The 7,726-nt window shown below is 45.2% G+C and overlaps 1 pseudogene; it reads left to right on the top strand.

Moving 5' to 3' along the window:
• The first annotated feature begins 6,751 nt into the window (after window positions 1–6,751).
• LOC124720604 lies at window positions 6,752–6,869 on the top strand (annotated as a pseudogene).
• Window positions 6,870–7,726: the final 857 nt, after the last annotated feature.

Genomic DNA, 7,726 nt, shown 5'->3' with positions numbered 1-7,726 from the left:
GAAACTCAAGCCGAAGGAACAGTTATTTCTGGGAAGAACAGCATACCCGTAACATGTTGCGCTACTCTCTACATAACGAAAACCTGTGTAAAGATTCCGTCTTGTGGCTTACAGCACTGTTATTCACGTACAAATAGCAACAGGTTGCGACATTCGTGCCTCACATTTCCCGTCGTCAGACTGCCCGCGCAAACGGCCATCGCGGTCCTCGAGTGCAAACTCGCAGGCGGGGACGCGACGCCGAATGTGGACAGCCAATCCGGCTGAGTGCCGCGCGTGCGCAGAAGCAGCGGGCGAGGCGGGAACAGGCCATAAGGGCACTGCGAGCAGAGTGGCGGTTAGAGATGGGCAAAACTGTTCTTTTCAGAGATCGGATCAGAACTGTTCACTCCCTGAAATGAATTAGCTCTTTTTCATGACTCACCACTCATTTACAATAGAAAATAAATGGAAGGCACATTGCCCTTTAAACTTGGTTTATTCCAGTACTATACCTGTATTTTGATCTTATTTGTTCCTATTTTGAAGTAACACAGATAATGAGTAAGAATTTTGTATTGTTTATTGAAATTTCCACGATATGACAAAGTTTTTGATTATTGATTTATTTTGCACTATCGTGGTTTTTTGGGTGATCGGAAAATGTTGTAACTTGAGATTTACATTAACAATATATTTGGCTACAATCATTAACCTCATACAAATACATCGCAAGCCATATATTTTTAAAGTGAACGTTTCCTTCCGAAGACGCCTAAAATCACAAAATCCGTACCAGAATAAGAAAAAAACTATAAATTTGACTGTAAAACGAAAGTGCTGCATATAGCCTTACGCAGAATAAAACAAGGAAAATATTGGTGTATCACATTTTGCGATACGTTTATCGGTTCGCTCGTAATTAAAGCGTAAATTCGAGTGTCCATAATAAAAATCCTATAGTAAGAGGAGTCGTCAGGAACCTAATCTAATCAGTTTAAACAAATGAAAATAAAATAAAAACAAATGATGTATACATAACATAATAATGTAATATACGTAGCGGTATTACTACGAAGAACAATATCCAGTAGAGACGAACTCCGATGCAGAGCCGCTGAGTCGAGCAGGTCGAGCCGCGAGCTGTATTACTGCGTGAGCCGAGACCGCAGAGACCACAGAGACCAGAGTGACACCTGAGTAGCTTTGCTCAACGCTCTGGCTAGAGTCGAGAACGGTGGGGTGAGCGTTGAGCGGGCGAGTTCCGAGGGTGGGGGGAGCGGTGAACCTACCCGCTCCGAGACAAATCGTCTGTTCTCTTGCGAGCAGGTTGTTGCAAGTAGTTCCTATGTTATCCGCTAGGTGGCTCTCTGTCCTGTTGCTCGCATCAACTGCCCAGAGGGCAGGACGTGCGACTGAAACGATCGTCGACAGAGTGCGATGCGAAGTCAAGCTGCGCCAGACACTGCGCGCGGCAGACGACGCACAGAGATGGCACGGCATATGTGAAACACTAAATCCAATGGGGCACTGCACAATGGAGGCAGCCAAGGTAGAAGCAGGGCAGAGGCCGGCGCTGGCTGTGTTGTGTGGCGTGCACTGTGCTGTGACCAGCAGAGGCGCCGCTGATATGCTCCGTCTCTCTCTCTCTCTCTCTCTCTCTCTCTCTCTCTCTGCCGTGGGAAACGTTTGGAGCTACCGTTCTTTTTTTCTGAATCACTGATTGTTCACTCCTTTGAAAGATTCAACTCTATGAATTAGTTCAAGAGTGCATCCCCCATCTCTAGTGGCGGTCCGACCACTGCGGCGGAACACAACCGCCGATAGAGAGAGAGAGAAGACACGACAGAGAGGCCGAAACCAAGTCAGGATGATTACCTCCAATATACAATTTGTAACACTGTTTAGCGCTTCGAGCTCCAGCTGTACTCAACAATTTAAAACTCAGCCGTGCTCGAAGACACCAGCGTCTGGCTGCCAGTCAATGTCACAGTATTACAAAGATATTTTCTTCCGCTCTCCCAGTAACTCCACAGTCCTATCACAGCATGTTACATCCATCTAACGGCCGCCCACGGTGTACTAACACCAAACATTATTTCGCTAACAACCTCTGTTTCAAGTAGTGCGCGAAATTATTTGATACACCAAGTCGTGTTTGATGTAATATTTCTGCAGCAAGTATCAAGGACAGCTGTAGGAACATTGCCTGACTTTCAGGCTGTCATTACTGTCGATCCAGAAATCAACTGCGGAACGGCACTTCTTTTAAGGGATAAGTGGAACGCCCTGTTCTCGAGCAGTATCATAGTTATGAGTGTGGGAGAGACGCGCATCGCGAACAAACATTACTGGGTGCGGGTTTCGCGTTTTTTTGTACAGTGTTGTAACCAGTCAGTGGAAGCTGTGTTCGAGCAGACTGCGGACACTTTATCACAGAGTTGCATTGACACGATTAAATGGTTTCTTGTTGTCCTGAAATGGAATGGATGGAGGCACAAAATGGCCATTTGGATTCGTACATCTAAGAAAAGTCATAGGAGCAATTCTATCTGCTGAAGCTGTGGTGTCACCGCCAGACACCACACTTGCTAGGTGGTAGCCTTTAAATCGGCCGCGGTCCGTTAGTATACGTCGGACCCGCGTGTCGCCACTATCAGTGATTGCAGACCGAGCGCCACCACAAGGCAGGTCTCGAGAGACTGACTAGCACTCGCCCCAGTTGTACGGACGACGTAGCTAGCGATGCACACTGACGAAGCCTCGCTCATTTGCAGAGCAGATAGTTAGAATAGCCTTCAGCTAAGTCAATGGCTACGACCTAGCAAGGCGCCATTAGTAACATTGCATGTATCTAAAGAGTCTCACTTGTATCGCCACAATCTCCAGATGTACCAAAAGGATGGATTAAAGTTAAGTATTCCAGCAGCTACGTACTTTTCTTTATAGCATTCATTGCGTATCCTGTTTCAGACCTCACGCCATCCTGCTTTAGCTTAGCGCGTGCCTTTCGGCTTCCTCGCATTGTGTCTAGGCTGTCTTGCCTAGACACAACAGAAGCCATTTTTGAGACACTCGTTTCGCCTTTGAAACTTGTAACCCTGCTAGATCAATCCCGGACAACAGCGATACCACTGACATCACAATAGAAAAGTATGTGGGCAGAAAACTGCAGGGCTTTTGAGTCACCTTTCAATAGCTGAAAGGAAGTGTACTACCTCGTTTGCAAAGCCCTTAGCTCTGACTACAGAAAGCTTCTCACATGTCTGAAATCTCAAGTTCTCGTTTCAGAAACCCTCTCAGTTATGTTTCACCTACAGAAGACTTGTCCCCCACCGAAAGTATTTGGTAATTCTTTTGTGCTCTGTGAGTCAGAATCCGGGAGATTTAAAATCAATAGCTATAAGTGCATACTACCTGTTGTTCATATTCCTGCAGTGCCGTTGCAAGATCATCTTCTGTTCGTACCGGAAGTAGGAATTTTCTGTAGTGTTCTAATTATTTCACTCATTTTTTGTTCACTGTAATTCCTCAGGTAGTGTTGTAGAGTTGACAGAGGTAAACTGAAGCTTTCAGTGGCTTTGAAGTGGCATATTTCCTTCTTCTGGACGACTTCCACAGCTTTCCGTGTAGTTTCCAGTTCCACAAACGTGCGTACCTTGGAGACATGGGAATAAAACTCAGAACACCAATTTCTCTAAACTGATGCCAAATTTCGGCTGCCACAAACAGAACAGCCCATTGCTACCCACTGCTGTGGACCACGCATCAGTTTTATATCGGCACAACCTAACAATGCTGGCTATTGGTCCATACTTAGGTAACAAATTGGATATTTGAAACTATTCTAATGAATGAAATACTTTTAAAAGAAGTCTCGACTGTCTTCAGGAATGACTTACAATTGAGCTCCCCAGAAAATTTTTATCCTGACCACAATACAAAATTAGCAGTGGAGAATGAAACGTTAACAGAGCCGGCACTAAACTCGCAATGGCTCAGAATGACTCCCGGTACTGCAACTAGTCACCTTTTGTGGATACTCGTTTCTTTTTCTTTTTTTACTGTGACCGATTTGGATTCGCCTAGCGATTCATCATCACAAGGTGATAGACGTCTGTTGCGTAGCAAGATTGGTGTGACTATTTCAAGACATAAAAATAAAACGTGTAAACACTGAGAGTGGCGTACATTATTTCCAACATGAAATCGGTTTCATGACATTAGTTACAGTTCGTAGTAACCGGTGATTTATTTCTGCTGCCCATAATATACTGGAAAAAGGCGATATAAATCTTCGAGTAACGTTAATTCTATCGCTCTTCATGAACTTCGTTAGGGTAGCAACTTCCATGTACTTCACAGAATGTTAATAAACCAAAGATTGTGACTAAATTTACGTTCTTTGCTCAACTGTCGCATTCCACATTAGTGACTGTAAGTATACATCTATTTGTATTGCACTCAATGTAACAAACGTAACATGTATCATCACCCTAAAATTGATATGTCCTATTTACAAAGTCCTCAAAACAAAGAATTTTGGGCGATATTTCGTGAATAGTTTTAGTATTAGTATTATGTCTCACATGATACTTTTGACAGACGAATGGAAAAACTAGTAGAAGCCAACCTCGGGGAAGATCAGATTGGCTTCCATAGAAACACTGGAACATGTGAGGCAATACTGACCTTACGACTTATCTTAGAAGGAAGATTAAGCAAAGGCAAACCTACGTTTCTAGCATTTGTAGACTTAGAGAAAGCTTTTGACAATGTTGACTGGAATACTCTCTTTCAAATTCTAAAGGTGGCACGGGTAAAATACAGGGAGCGAAAGGCTATTTACAATTTGTACAGAAACCAGATGGCAGTTATAAGAGTCGAGGGGCATCAAAGGGATACTGTGGTTGGGAAGGGAGTGAGACAGGGTTGCAGCCTCTCCCCGATGTTATTCAATCTGTATATTCAACAAGCAGTAAAGGAAAGAAAAGAAAAATTCGGAGTAGGTATTAAAATCCATGGAGAAGAAATAAAAACTTTGAAGTTCGCTGGTGACATTGTAATTCTGTCAGAGGCAGCAAAGGACTTGGAAGAGCAGTTGAACGGAATGGACAGTATCTTGAAAGGAGGATATAAGATGAACATCAACAAAAGCAAAGCGACGATAATGGAATGTAGTCGAATTAAGTCGGTCGATGCTGAGGGAATTAGATTAGGAAATGAGACACTTAAAGTAGTAAAGGAGTTTTGCTATTTGGGGAGCAAAATAACTGATGATGGTCGAAGTAGAGAGCATATAAAATGTAGACTGGCAATGGCAAGGAAAGCGTTTCTGAAGAAGAGAAATTTGTTAACATCGAGTATAGATTTAAGTGTCAGGAAGTCATTTCTGAAAGTATTTGTATGGAGTGTAGCCATAGTTTTTATTTGTTCTCCATGGATTTTAATACCTACTCCAAATTTTTCTTTTGTTTCCTTTACTGCTTGCTCAATATACAGATTGAATAACATCGGGGAGAGGCTACAACCCTGTCTCACTCCTTTCCCAACCACTGCTTCCCTTTCATGCCCCTCGACTCTTATAACTGCCATCTGGTTTCTGTACAAACTGTAAATAGCCTTTCGCTCCCTGTATTTTACCCCTGCCACCTTCAGAATTTGAAAGAGAGTATTCCAGTTAACGTTGTCAAAAGCTTTCTCTAAGTCTACAAATGCTAGAAACGTAATACGTTACTTATATTCACGTAAAATGCAGGGACGTCAGTTCTGCTGACAGGAATGGCGCAGCAGCAGCGACTTGGAGGGTCACGGCGGCCGCTGCTTCGACGTTGAGAGGCCACTGAATGACTTGGCGGATTGTGTGCGTCTCGGCAGGGCAGACGCAAGTCCAGCTGTCATAACGGGTACTGCCTCAGCACTAGAAGACTACACAGGAATTCACCGAATAACTTACGAGTCAGTGTGCGGAAACCACGTCGATGACATAGACGGCAGGACTGCAGTCAGCTGGTGCGGAAAAAGCCAGTGGAGGGTTCCCTCCTAATCTTGCATTTTTATTCTTTTTTATTTCCGTGTCAGTTTAGCTGTTCGTTTATCTGACACTGACAAGTTCAAAGCTAGTGGGCTTGGGAGAAATGTAGTGACGATGACTTCGGGTCTCTGGCACGATTCTTGGACAGTGGAACCAGTGTATAGTCGACATTTGTTAAGAAACATTTGTGGGTCTCGTCACAGAATGATACTCAAGTGTGTGGAATCAAAACCAGATAGGACTCACAGGGGCTACAGAATGTATACAGAGAAGGGCAGAATGTCACGGAAGTGTTGAAGAAAATCAGTCGGCAGATGCCTGAAGAAAGACTCAAGCTGTCCCACAAAAGGCTGCTTATTGACGAACATTGGTCTAAACTGTTGCTGCATGCCAGCCTTGTACAAGGCAGAAAATAGTCAAAATATTGTAAGTGTCAGAGCGAAGCCATCTCGCTTACATTACGGCAATACGATGTGGATGCCAACAACAACACTTCACCGCCGACAATATCGGCACTTCTTGCAAGCCAGACAGCAGAGCTCAGCAGAAATGCAATGAGCAGCGCAATTAGAAAGTGTCACGTCACCTATGATATATGATGAATGCTGCTGCTAATGCAACAATGCACGCTAAGAGCTTTTACAGAGAAGCTCTGCAGTGTAACAAACTTGTGAAGCGAGCTCGGTGGAGTGAGAACCGTTGTCATCTTCGTAATAGCGAGTTCTATGCGTCCATGAGGCCAACGGCCTTGCCACAGTGGTAACGCCAGTTCCCGTCAGATCACCGAAGTTAAGAGCTGTCGGGCTGGGCTAGCACTTGGATGGGTGACCATCTGGTCTGCCGAGCGCTGTTGGCAAGGGGGGTGCACTCAGCCCTTGTGAGAAGAACTGAGGAGCTACTTGACTGAGAAGTAGTGGCTCCAGTCTCGTAAACTGACCTATGGCTGGGAGAGCAGTGCGCTGACCACATGCCCCACCATGTCCGCATCTAGTAATGCCTGTGGGATGAGGATGACATGGCGGCCGGTCGGTACCACTGGGCATTCCAAGGCCTGTTCGGACGTAGTTTAGTTTAGTATGTGGCCATGAAAAGTGACACCGCGTAAATAGCAGCCACTAGTTCACTCCATAAATACCCCAGCATTTTAGCTTGTAAGGCAAACAGTCAAATGGATTGGTGGTGTACATAAAGATCACATTCGATTCCCTCATAGCGGTAAAGTGACATACAAGTTTATTGTAGATGTCTTCCACGATACTGAGCAATGATAGCCCCCACTGGGAGAGACCGCTACCTTGCCATGACCAGTCACAGGGTTTAACGCCGCAATCTGCTGCTGTCGCAGATCGGTGGATATGGGTATCTTCCCTAACATCCTGGGTCAGGACACCAGTGGTCCTCATAGTTTGGCGCATGGGCCAGGGCCTACCTAATAGGCAGGTCAGGATCGTCGTGCTACAGGGCTACACGACAGCCGTCATTGCGGTTCAACAAATGAATAAGAACGACCGTGAGTGGGTGGGGACAGAGCACTTCCTATATCGGCATGTGTAAGTCCAGCACACGCAGTGCCTTCACTGACTGCCGCGGCGTCGCGGTACGGCGAGCGCTGAAGCCATAGCAGCAGCCGGTGAGGAACGGGTCTACGGCGTCAGTTACCTTGACCGGACTGAAGGCCGCATTCGATGCGATTCCTCGATGGATGTCGATAAG

The sequence above is a fragment of the Schistocerca piceifrons genome, chromosome 11, assembly GCF_021461385.2.
Source record: "Schistocerca piceifrons isolate TAMUIC-IGC-003096 chromosome 11, iqSchPice1.1, whole genome shotgun sequence".
In the NCBI taxonomy this organism is placed as follows: domain Eukaryota; kingdom Metazoa; phylum Arthropoda; class Insecta; order Orthoptera; family Acrididae; genus Schistocerca; species Schistocerca piceifrons.
The sequence above is the reverse complement of the archived record's forward strand: the minus strand, read 5'-3'. Positions and strand labels throughout refer to the sequence as shown.